The sequence below is a fragment of the Elephantulus edwardii genome, unplaced genomic scaffold (genome assembly GCF_000299155.1).
Source record: "Elephantulus edwardii isolate Elephantulus edwardi_28Jun2011 unplaced genomic scaffold, EleEdw1.0 scaffold00128, whole genome shotgun sequence".
Classification (NCBI taxonomy): domain Eukaryota; kingdom Metazoa; phylum Chordata; class Mammalia; order Macroscelidea; family Macroscelididae; genus Elephantulus; species Elephantulus edwardii.
Window position 1 is genome coordinate 2,773,596 of NW_006399878.1, and position 12,367 is coordinate 2,785,962.

General features: G+C 38.2%; 1 pseudogene; it reads left to right on the forward strand.

Annotated features, from left to right (window-relative positions):
* The first annotated feature begins 962 nt into the window (after positions 1-962).
* On the forward strand, positions 963-1,401 carry LOC102865302 (annotated as a pseudogene).
* Positions 1,402-12,367: the final 10,966 nt, after the last annotated feature.

Here is a 12,367-nt window from a genome sequence, read left to right on the forward strand (position 1 = left end):
GGGGGGGGTTTGTGCGGGGAGAAGGGTGCAACAATGAATGAATGGAATCCCAAAATCTCTGTAGATGTTCATTGAAATGAAAAATAAACAACCTAAAAAAAAACACACACACACACAAAAAAAAGTTCTGTTAAAATCTATCTAGCAATGATAACCCTGTTGGTAGTTGGAATACTGGTGGCATTGCTTCCAAAATCACAGTGACATGCAAGTTACCACTTATGACAGATTGATGGATGAGTGGTGGTAATTACATAAGCGTAACCCAGAATACTGGTAGAATATCATTTCATGATCTTCAAAGACTACAGAATGCAAATAGTTATACAAAGTTTAGATACTCTTTAACTTATCAACTTAGTGAAGCGCTAAATTGTTGGTCTTAAGTCACCTGAGATATATGTTCTTGTAGATAAATCCAAGCCAGTCCTATTCCAGAGATAAAAAGTTATAAATTGTTATAAAGTTATAAGGATATAATATTATAAATCAGAGTTAAATACAAAGGTAGGTGAGTAGTATGATTCATTCACTTAGGCTTTTGTGATATTTTCCCCCAAATTATCCATAATTTGTTGTCTAATCATTAAACCAACCGAAAGTGAAACTTCCGAAAGATGATTTATTCACAAGTTTCTAATTGCCCATGGACACTAGGCAGAATGGTAAGAACATAAAGGCTGGGGGTGGGGGAATCCCTGAAAATACACTCTTTTATACATGATAAACCTATAATAAGGCTTCTTGTGTTGTGTTCAATCTCTTTAAGAAAGTCTTTGTTGGGTCTGGTGGTATAGGGAGGTTGCACTTTTGTGGTTCACATCCACAAACCACTACATAAGGCAAAGATGAGCAGTCTACTATGGTTAAAAATATATAACCTCAGAAACCCAATGTAGCGTCTCCATAAATTGGAGTTAATTAGACAGCAATGGTTTTGGTTTTCAGTAATAAAACAGTCAATGTTCAACCCTTTCGTTACCTCGGACCACAGCAAGAACCCCAAACACCACTTCAATGCCCCCTCCCATGTGCGCAGGAAGATTACGTCCTCCTCTCTGTCCAAGGAGCTGCGCCAGAAGTACGTGTGCTCCATGTTCATGCGCAAGGATGACGAGGTCCAGATGGTGCGAGGAGATTAAAAAAGTCAGCAAATTGGCAAGCAGTCCAGGGGTAGGTACAGAAAGAAGTCTGTAATCTACATCGAAAGAGTGCAGCGTGAGAAGGCTCATGGTACAACTGCGCATGTGGGCCTTCACCCAAGCAAGGTGGTTATCACCGGGCTGAAATTGGATAAAGACTGGGGGGAAAAAAATTCTTGAACGTAAAGCTAAACGTCGGCAAGTCGGAAAAGACAAAGGCAAATACAAGGAAGAACTGATTGAGAAAATGCAGGCATGAATGCAACTTGATGAGCAACTGCAATTTAGCTAGATTTCCGTCTGTGTATGCGTTCTTGTGACGTTCCAAAATGACCCTCCCTTCAGAAGTGACTATAAACCTGCCTTTGCAATTTTGATTCCTGTTTTTAAGAGTAAAAATTGGAAATGTTTTCCCAATTGCAAAAAATCCCAAAAAAACAAAAATACAACCCAAAATAACAGTCAATGTCAAATCAAACTCACTGCTGTCAAGTTGGCTCCAACTCACAGCAGCCCTCGATTAGGTTTCACAGGCTGCCTATTTCTCTTCAGTGGTAGATCACAGCTACCTGCATACTACGTCCCTTTGTTGTGTTGTTGCGGTTACCACTGCCAAATCCAAATGGAAGCATAGATGGTTCTTAGCGAATAACAAGCCCTTTTTAAATTTAATGATTCTGAATAATTCTTATTCACTGATTTTGTTTGCAGAAACATTTTAGCCAAAAAAAGAGGGTGATGAACACATTTCACAGAGCCAGCACTCAAAATTACTCATCATCTCCACAAGAAATTCTAAAACAATCCAGGAACAAATCCTACATCTGTTTACTAAAAATCTCAAAATATCCTGGCTATTTGATTATATATATATGAAGCTGCATTGCAATCTCAAAGGCACACAGTTGCAAAAGAAGGATGGGCTATCTCCTTCCATGCAATTAACTGCCTCTAAAATATCTACAGAGAGTCAGCTATGAGTCTGCTCTGACTTGATGGTACATAACAAGAAGTGTATGTGTATATAGATATAGATATATAGATACAGATAAATTTATTTTATTATCTTTGTGTGTGTACCGTCAAATCAGATCTGACTGGTACTGCAGGAGATTGAACCTCCTTATCCAGCAGAGCATCTGGTGGATTTGAAGATACGGATACATTTTTAAAAAGAGGAAAGCTAAGGTAAAATTTTATTAATCATATACATTCTATCTTATTATTACATTACTCGATCCCAAAAATGGGTTTCAAATTAGTTAGTAAAAATTAGAGATAAATTAAATACTTTTTAAAAATGAAGCATTGAGCTTCAAATAGGGCTTCAAATGGTTTCATTCTGATTTTACCCTAGTTGAGCATTTTTATTTCCACCGTAGATAGACTGACTTAGTGCCAAAGTTTTAACAAGAGCCAAGTTGGTTCCCCAGGTTATTCTTATAGATCCCAGCTGGTTCTAACTCACATTTTAACAAGCTCCTAAGACTGTTCATAGAGTGTGGAAATTATAGAACAATGCCTCTAATATCACACACAAGCAAAACTCTGCTGAAGATTATCCAAAAAATGACTGGAACAGTACATTAACAGATAATTACCAGAAATACAAGCTGGATTTAGAAGAGGCCATGGTACTAAAGACATTACCACTAATGTCAGATGGATCTTGGCTAAAAGCAGAGAATACCAGAGGAATGTCTGTGTTTCATTGACTATTCAAAGACATTTTACTGTGTGGACCACAACAAACTGTGGCTAACCCTGAGAAGAATGGAAATAAAAGAACACTTGATTGTGCTCATGCAAAATTTAGACTTGGACCAGGAGGGAGTTGTCAAAACAGAGCAAGGAAACAGTGCATGGTTCAAAACTAGGAGAGAAGTATGTCAAGGTTATGTCCTGTCTTCATACCTTTTCAATCTGTATGCAGAACAAATCATTCGAGAGGCTGGACTTTATGAGGATGAGTATGACATCAGATTGGAGGAAGATTCATCAACAACCTGTGTTATGCAGATCCTGCTTTCTGCAGATGATACAACCTTGCTTCTTGAAACAGTGGAGGGCCTGAAACATTTGTTGCAGAAGATCAAGGACTGTAGTCTTCATTATTAATTGAAGCTTAACATTAAGAAGACAAAGATTCTCACCACTGGGCCAATTGACAGCACCATAATGGATAGAGAAAAGATTGAAGTTAACAATTTCAACTGGCTCAGCTCCACAATCAACACTCTTGGCACCAGCAGTCAGGAAATCAAAAGATGAATTGCACTGTGAAAGTCTCTAGGGACCTCTCTAAAGTGCCATAGAGGCATGATGTCAGTCTAGAGACTTAGGTGCACCCGATTCAGGCCATGGTCTTTGCAATTACTAGCTATGCATCAGAGAGCTGGACAATGACTTAGGATGACAGAAAAATAATTGATGCCTTTGAGCTGTGATACTGGAAAAGAGTATTGTACATACTATGGACTGCCAACAGAACAGAGGATGGTTGTCTTGGAGAGGGTGAAACAAAGTTTCTCCTTGGGGCCAAGGATTTTGAAACTCTGTGTCATATACTAGGGAGCTTTGGTGGCCTATTTGGGCACCTGGCCAGGAGGAACCAGTCCTTCTTCACAGAAGGACATTATACTTGGAAGGGCAAGGGACCGTGCAGGAGAGGAAGACTCTAGATGAGATGGATTGACAAGGTAACTAGAGCAATGGGATTAGGTGAGATGGAGTCAGTGAGACTGGCTCAGGATAAAGCAAGGTTCAGAGCTATTGTACTTAGGATTGCTATGAGTCACTATCAGTAAGGTGGCTGAACGGCATATAACAACAGCAACAAACAACAAAAAGAGACACCTAGGTGATTTTTACATACAGATCACATAAAAATCTTTAAGGGTCATCTGCGAATCTTGTTAAACTGCAAATTCTGATTTTTTAAAATTGTATTTTATTATTTTTTGTGTGTGTACTTGTTCAATCATTCTTCTAGGTCATGTAGCCCTGTCTGTCCACTTGCTGTACAGAGGTAACTTGTGGTTGTGTGAAGCTGAACACTGTGACACTGATGTGTCACATGCGTTAATGGTTACCCATGGTGGACAGTGTTTGGTGGACAAGCTTGGAAGCAGGAGTGGCATCCACTTCTGTAATAGCTTGCCCCCAGAAACTCTATGTACCTGATGAGAGGATGAAAAGTCACACAAGTGTTGCGGACTTTCCTTCATAGGGTCACTATGAGTTGTCTATGACTTGACGGCACTTAACAACAAAGACCGTCAAATTGGATCTAACTGGTACAGGAGGAGATTGTCCCACCTTCTCCAGCAGAGCATCTGGTGGATTCAAACAGCGTGCCTCTGCGATTGCAAATGCAACTTCTTGCCACTAGGCCACCAGAGCTCTCTCACATTCTGATTTAGTATACATAAGAATGACCTGAGGATTTTATTGAAATGTAGAATTTTTTACTTTTTAAATATCTAGGGTGGAGCTTTAACTTTCCAGAGGGGCAGGGGAAGGGGGAGGGAAGTCAAACAAGAATGAACCAGTTCATAGCTCTGCTTCCCAGCACCACAGGGTATTCCTCTAAACCTGATCAAACATTATAGAAAAATCTGGGTTGGGTGTGAATGTTTTAAAGTAGACCACTAAGATCTTGCCTACTAAGGAAAGAGTGCACTTTTCTCTTACCCACAATTATTTAATGTTTGTAATACGTGCTTTTATAATTTCTTTATTAAATATGCTTGATTTTCTCCTAGAATTTATAATTTCAAATTATACTTATTTTTGGTTGTTGGTTTTTTAAAAAAAAATTTTTTATACTGGTTTACCTACAAAGTTCGTATACATTGTCCCTCACACTGAATCCCCCCTCCTCCCCAATCCACGCCTGCTCTACTCATCAAACCTTGCAACCCCATGATTACCCCCAACCTATCCCCACCACTCTTCCTCCCCCCTTAGATCATTATGCACATTTTACTAATTATCTATTCCTATAATAATGGTCTTATACGGTATTTGTCCTTATGGGACTAAGTTAGTTCATGTAGCATAATATTCTTCAGTCCCTCCCAAGTTAGGTAGAGATTTACAAAATCATTGCTCCTGTGTGCTGCACAGTATCCCTTCATGTGAATGTACCATAATTTCTCAATCCTTTCAATTGTGGTTGGATATTTGTACTGTTTCCATGTTCTTGTAATGGTGAATAATGCTGCTATGAACATTGATGTACAAGTTTTTGTTTGTGCCTTAGTTTTCATTTTCTCAGAATATATTCCAGGCAGTGAAACAGCTGGGTCATATGGAATTTCTAAGTTCAGCTTTTTGAGGAATCATCAAACTGCCTTCCAGAGTGATTGCACCATTTTACAATTCCACTAATAATGTATAAGTGTTCCTATCTGACCACATTCTCTACAACATTTATTACTTGCTTTCCTGTTAAACTTTGCCACTGCTACTGGAATGAGATGGTATCTCCCTGTGATTTTTATTTGACTCTCTCTTATTGCCATTGATTTTGAGCATTTCTTCATAGATCTTTTGGCTGTCTGAATGTCTTCCTCTATGAAAATTCTTTTTGTGTCTTTTGCCCATTTTGTAATTGCATTATCAGGCTTTTTCTTGTGGAGGCCCTGTAGGATTCTGTAAACTTTTGATATAAGAAGTTTGTCTGAAATGATATTGCCAAATATTTTTTTCCCCAATCAGTAGGTTTTTTCACTCTGCTGGAAAAGTTCTTGTTGCACACAGGGATTTAATCTTTAGAAGGTTCCATTCATCAATTTTGTCTATCCATATGGTACATTTCTGGCTGTATTTGACAGTATAAATACCATAGACTAGGCTGTCTAAGTTTAATCCCGATTTGGTTCTTATGAACTTTATGGTTTTGGGCATTAGTCCCATGTGTCTGATTCACCTTGAGTTGATTTTTGTGTTTGGTGTAAGATGTGGATCCTGTTTCAGCTTTTGATAGGTAGCAGTCCAGTTTTGTCAGCACCATTTGTTGAAGAGGTTGTCATTTTCCCATTTGATAGACTTTATTTCTTTGTTGAATATTAGTTGACCATCATTAGCTAGGTCCATTTCTGGGTTCCCTAAACTTATTTTTGAATATAAATTTTTATATTATATCTTCTGACTAGTATCCAAGCTATGTTTTGCTTAAACTGAAATTTATTCTCCAAAAGGAATTCTATCTTAGCTTGTAACATGGTGGTCATTGATCATTACTTCCTTTTAGTTAAAATTGTCTTTAAAATATACCTTATTTATAATTTTGAAAATATACAATGCAGTAGTTTATAAAATACTAAAAATTAAAGAACATTAAATTTATCTGAACACACCATTCATTTCTTTCTTCCATTTTTCTTTAATATGTGTATTTTGAAATACTGCTCAGATCTTATTGTATGAATAGTTTTGAATTCTATTCTATTTACCTTAAATTTTGTAATGACCATTCAACTCTGGTGGCTTAGTGTTAAGAATCTATGATGAAATCCTGAAAGAACAAAGCTCAAATCTACCAGCTGCTCTGTGGAAGATGGATGGGCAGTCTCTTCCCACACATTTAACTGCTTCTGAAAACCTGCTGGATGGTCAGTTATGGATTGTTTCTGATTTGATGGCACATAACAGCAGCAACAACAACAACTACTTAAATGACTACATAATTATCTACTAACAGTTTCAAGTCTTCTGCTTTCGGCAAATAAGATTGCGATATCTGCATAATGCAGGTTGTTGATGAGCCTTTCTCCAATGCTACATTCTTTTTCTTTATATAGGCCGACTTCTCAACTTATTTGCTCAGCACACAGATTGACTAGCTATGGAGAAAGGATACAACTCAGATGCATCCTTTCCTGATTTTAAACTATGCAGTGTTCTTTTGTTCTGTTCAGACAACTACTTCCTGGTCTCTGTATAGATTTTTCATGAGCATACTTAAGTGTTTTGGGATGCCCATTCTCATGCTTTCCAGTATTATCCATTATTTATTATGACTCATACAGTTAAAGATCTTTGCGCAGTTAATAAAATAGAAATAAGCATCTTTCCGGCATTCTCTGCTTTCAGCTAAGATCTGTCTGACATCAGAAATGATATCTCTCCTTCTACTACCTATTCTGAATAAAACTTGAATTCTAGAAGTTTCCTGTTTATGTAGTGTTCCAAAAGTATTTGAATAATATTCATACAGAGCAATGATAATCATAGACCTCACCTGATGTACTACACAGGAATCAGATTGACTACATCTGTGGGATGAATCAGAGGAGAAGCTCGCTATCTGCACTGAAAACGAGCCAGGAGCTGACTGTGGAAAAGATCAGCAAGTGCTCATATACAAATTCAAACTGAAGCTGAGGAAAATGAGAGCAAGTAGTGAGGACCAAAATACAGCCTTGAATTTCTCACGTTTGAATTTTTTAAAAAATTATATTTTTATTGATATTTTAATATCAATAAAAACAAGTTTACAGAAACATTTGGATTGCCATTCATTCATTGTTGTACATTTTCCTCCCTGCCCATCCCAGTTCATTTTTCTCTTTAAAAACATTCTTTCATTTTTGAACAATTTCCTCCCTCCCCTTGATTCAGTGACTGGGGTAATGAGGGTAGGTGTGTTGGAGATGGTGAGATTGGCACAGGATAGAGCAGAGTTTAGGGCTGTTGTACATAGGGTCGCTAGGTAACTTGATGGCACAGAACAACAACCACCACCTTGCTCCTCTGTCCACTTTGCTACACACATCTTATTCTGAACTGCTGACATGCAAATAATACCTAATCATGAATTTCTTTAAGACGATTCTTCCCCTCATCTGTTTCAATGCACTGTTCATTATTTTACCTTTCTTTTCTTAGTTTCCCCCTAATCCCAAGTCAGTACTGTTTTATAACAGTGGAATTATTCAGTATTTGTCTTTTTGTGATAGAAATATTTCACTCAACATAATGTATCCCAGGGTCACTCATTTCATATAATTGTTTATGCATTCCTTGTTTTTCAGTTCTGCGTAGTATTCCGTTGTGTGGATATACCATAGCTCTTCTCTATCCATTCAATTGTTGATGGGCACTTGAATTGCTTCTATCTCTTTGCTATTGTGAGCAATGCAGCAGTAAACATGGGTGTGCATTTATCTATTTTGGTGGTTGTTCTGGTTTCTTTAGGGTATATTCCCAGTAGTGGAATTCTTGGGTCAAATGATATTTCTATTTCCAACTTTTTGAGAAAGTGCCATACTGCCTTCCATGGTGGTTGCACCATTTTACACTCCCACCAACAGGGGATACTTAAGCCCATTGCCATAGTCACTGTATCAATTCATCTCATTGAAGGTCTTCCTCTCTTTTACTGACCCTCCACCTTTCCAAGTATGATGTCATTTTCCAAGTAATAGCATCTCCTAGGAAGCAGGATTGGCTATCTATGTTTGAAATAGCAAGCCTCTGAAAATCCTATGAACAGCAGAGGCACAGGAATATAGTATTAGAGGTAGAAGCCAGATTGGAAGTCAATCAAAATGAGGAGAAACAGCTAAAAACATCTTAGGTATGGAAAAAGAATACAGCCCTGGTGCACACTTTTCTTGATTTTAAACCATGCAGTGTTCTCTTGATCTGTTTGGACAACAGTTTCTTAGGTTTCACAAGAGCATAATTATGTGTTTTGGGATTGCTTTTCTCAGTGTTAGCCATAGCTGCTTGTGATCCACACAGCTAAATGTCTCTGCATAGTCAATAAAACACAAATAGATGTTCTTGTATTCCCTGCTTTAAGCCAAGATCCATCTGACATCAGCAATGCTATCCCTAGTAGTATGGCCTCTTTCAACACAACTTGAACTTCTGACAGAGACCAAGAAGCAGATATTCAATTGTAATCCATGTAAAATACTATGTAAAATCCACATAAAAGTCTTTGATCAGCAGCAGCAAATTTTTCAAGTCCTCTTCACAGTCAGCAAGCAAGGTTGTGTCACCTGTGTAACGTAAATTGTTGAAGAGTTTTCCTCCAGTCCTGATGCCAAATACTTCTTCATAGAATCTAGCTTCTCAAATGATTTGTTCAGCATATAAATTAAACAGATATAGAGAAAGAATAAAACCTTGATACACAAATTTCCTGATTTTAAACCAAGCACTGTTACCTTACACTGTTTAGACTACTGCTTGTTGGTCTCTGTCTAGGTTTTGCATGAGATTAGTGTTAAATAGCTGCACTAAAATTCAAAAGGCACACAGAATCCACTAGCATCTCTGTGGGAAAAGGATGGACAGTCTCCTCACATGTGATTTGTTTTCTCTGAAAAGCCAGTGGAGGATTAGCCTCTGAGTCAATTCTGACTTGACGGCACACAACAACAAAAACAGCAGCAGCTCTTTGGAACATGGAATGTAAGAAGTAATAATCTAGAAACATAGAAAGTTGTCAAAAATGAAACAGAACACATAAAAACACAATGAACTAGAACACAAAAAATTCTAAACATTAATGAGCTGAGATGGACTAGCATTTGCCTTTTGGATCAAGAAATCATATGATCTATTATGCTGTGAATGACAAATTGAGGGAAAATGGTGTTTCATTCATAGTAAAAAAGAACATTTTGAAATCTGTCCTGAAGTACAATGCTATGAAAGATAGCATACTATCCACATGTATACAAGGAAGATCTATTAATACAACCATTATCCAAATATACACACCAACCACAAAAATAAAAGATGAAAAACATACTAATATTTATTGTACTCACAAGTTCATGAACACCAAATACTTATATTTTTAAATTAAAGTAACTGTATTCTTTTTCACAGAATACATATTTAATAGATATGGAGTAAGGGTATAATGCTAAATACATCTTTCCAAATTTTAAACCATGCTGTGTTCCCTTGTTCTGTCTGGACAGTTGCTTCTTGGTCTACATATAGGTTTTATATGAGAGCAATTAAGTATTTTGGCATTCCTACTCTTCTCGGTGTTATCTATAATTTATAATCCATACAATCAAAGGCTTTGGGATAAAGATGTGTCAAGATTGAAAGAAGAATCACCAGGAACCTGCATTATACAGATGGCATAGCCTTGTTTGCAGAAACTGAAGACAGCTAGAGTCACTTATTGTAGAAGGTCAAAGATCTGGCCGTCAATGTGGATTACATCTTAACACCAAGAAAACAAAATTTCTCACCAGTGGACAAATAAGAAACATCATTACTGATAGAGAAAAGACCGAAGTTGTTAATGACTTAATTTTAATTGACTCCACAATCCAAACCCATGGTAACTACAGTCAAGAAATGAAAAGACATGTATTGAGAAAATCCGACGTAAAAAACATCTCTAAAGTTCTAAAGAGCAAGACTGCCAGTTTAAAGAAGAAGGTACACATGAACTAAGTCATGGTCTTTTCAATTATTTTCTATGCATTTGAAAGTTGGCCCATGAAGCTGTCTAATGAAGGTAAAAGAAGAAGCCTCTGAATTGTTTTTGTGAAGAGTAACACATATCCCAGGGCTGTCAAAAGAACAAACAAGTTTGCCTTGGAGGAAGTGCAACCAGGCTGCTCCTTGGATGCAAGAATGGTGAGACTTTGTCTCACATATTTTTGGCATGTTACCTGTAGGGGCAGGTCCTTGGAAAAAGACATCATATTGGAAACAGTAGAAAGTCAGCAAAAGAGAGTAAACATTTCATGAGCGGGATCAACATTATTATTCTTGTTGTGTGCTGCCCAGTGAGAACTGACTCATAGCTGACTCTCCAGAGGGTTTTCAGAGGCACGGGAAGGGGATGCTTATTCTTTTCCCTCAGAGTAACTGGTGGATTCAAACCGTGTGGCTTCAGGATTGCAGTGCAGCTTCTTACTGCTAGCGCTCCCTAGAATTAACATAGTGATTGTAACACTGAGCTTAAGTATGACATAGATCATGAGAACGGTGTAGGATAGGGCGAGATACCGATCTGTTGTTCATTTTCACTGTGGGCGATAGAGCAACAACAGCCTGGAAAACAAACCACTGCTGACATTCCGTTATTATCCTCTCACAGGTGTGAAACCTGAGGCTTTCATCAATTTTTTTTTAATGTCACACTAATGTGATAAGGCACATTCAAGCTTGTGTGCCTCTTGAGCCCAGGCTCTTAACTACATTTGGTTTGTAACATTAGTTATTGATGAGACATTCAAGTGGATGTAGTCAGTTGGTAGGAGTAGATACAATTCTTACACAAGGAGAGAACTCAGGATTTGAAAGATTTACATAAGCATCAAGGGGTTAGTTAAAAAGATGGGAGTGAAAATAGAACTTACAGCCAAAAATGGTCTGAGGTGATCTTGTGCTTAAACAGTGAGACCTCTTGGAGAAAGAACAAAATACAGAGACTGTTTTTTTTGGTGTGTTTGTTTGTTTGTTTTTTAAATTTTATTGCTTTTTGTGTGTGTGTACCATCAAATTGGATCTGACTGGTACAGGAGAAGATTGCCCCTCCTTCTCCTGCAAAGCATCTGGTGGATTTGAACTGTGCACCTCTGGGAGTGCAGTGCAGCTTCTTGTCACGAGGCCACCAGAGCTCCCTAGAGACTATTTTAAAATCATTCTGTTTCACAGAGTTGTTGTTGTTGTTGTTGTCGTTATGTGCCGTCGAGTCGCTTGCGACTCATAGTGACCTTATGTACAACAGCCCTAAACTCTGCTCTGTCCTGTGCCAATCGCACTGTCTCTGACACTCCCATCCCGATTATCCCAGTCACTGAATCAATCCACCCCATAGAGGGCCTTCACCTCCTGCGCTGTCCCTCCACCCTCCCAAGCATGATGTCCTTCTCCAAGGACCCGTTTCTTCTCACAACATGTCCAAAGTATGTTAGACGGAGCCTCGGAATCCTTATCTCCAAGGAGCCACCCGGTTTAACCCTTTCCAGGACAAATCTGTTTGTTTTCCTAGCAGTCCATGGTATTCTCAATATTCTTCTCCAGCACCACAGCTCAAAAGCATCAATTCTCCTTCTATCCTCCTTGGTCATTGTCCAACTCTCTGATGCGTAACAGTGATTGCGAAGACCATGGCCTGTATCAGATGCACCTTAGTCTCCAGAGAGACACCATTGCTCTTCAGTACTTTGGAGAGGTCCCTAACAGCAGACTTTCCCATGGCAATGCGCCTTTTAATTTCCTGGCTACTG